Source organism: Morone saxatilis, unplaced genomic scaffold (genome assembly GCF_004916995.1).
Source record: "Morone saxatilis isolate NCDOM2014 unplaced genomic scaffold, NCSU_SB_2.0 Contig18, whole genome shotgun sequence".
Classification (NCBI taxonomy): Eukaryota; Metazoa; Chordata; class Actinopteri; family Moronidae; genus Morone; species Morone saxatilis.
Genome location: NW_023339740.1, coordinates 27,956,289 through 27,956,525, shown reverse-complemented (window position 1 = coordinate 27,956,525; position 237 = coordinate 27,956,289). Strand labels below are relative to the sequence as shown.

At 46.8% G+C, this 237-nt stretch overlaps 1 protein-coding gene across 1 annotated transcript in view; it reads left to right on the top strand.

The window, feature by feature from the left end:
- The window catches only part of LOC118328758 (dedicator of cytokinesis protein 3-like), a gene marked incomplete in the record, with an annotated part of 127,180 nt that overhangs the window by 69,387 nt on the left and 57,556 nt on the right, over positions 1–237 (top strand).

The following is a 237-nucleotide window of genomic DNA, read 5'->3' as shown; positions in this document are numbered from 1 at the left end:
TTATGAGGTCTAACACCTCACTGTTCCTCCACCGACTACCTCGCTCACAGCTGAGCGACTCCCGCCAGCACAGAATGGTGAAAAAGTCGCCTGATTCTGACACTGAAATCACATTGCAGAAAATCAGACCTGTACCTGTCCTCTGTGTCCCAACCCTTCCTCTTTCTGAAAATAGTTCAGCTCAAAGCAAGAAGGCCAAGGGTTTAATTCCTGCCTTCTTTGTGTATTCTCACTAAA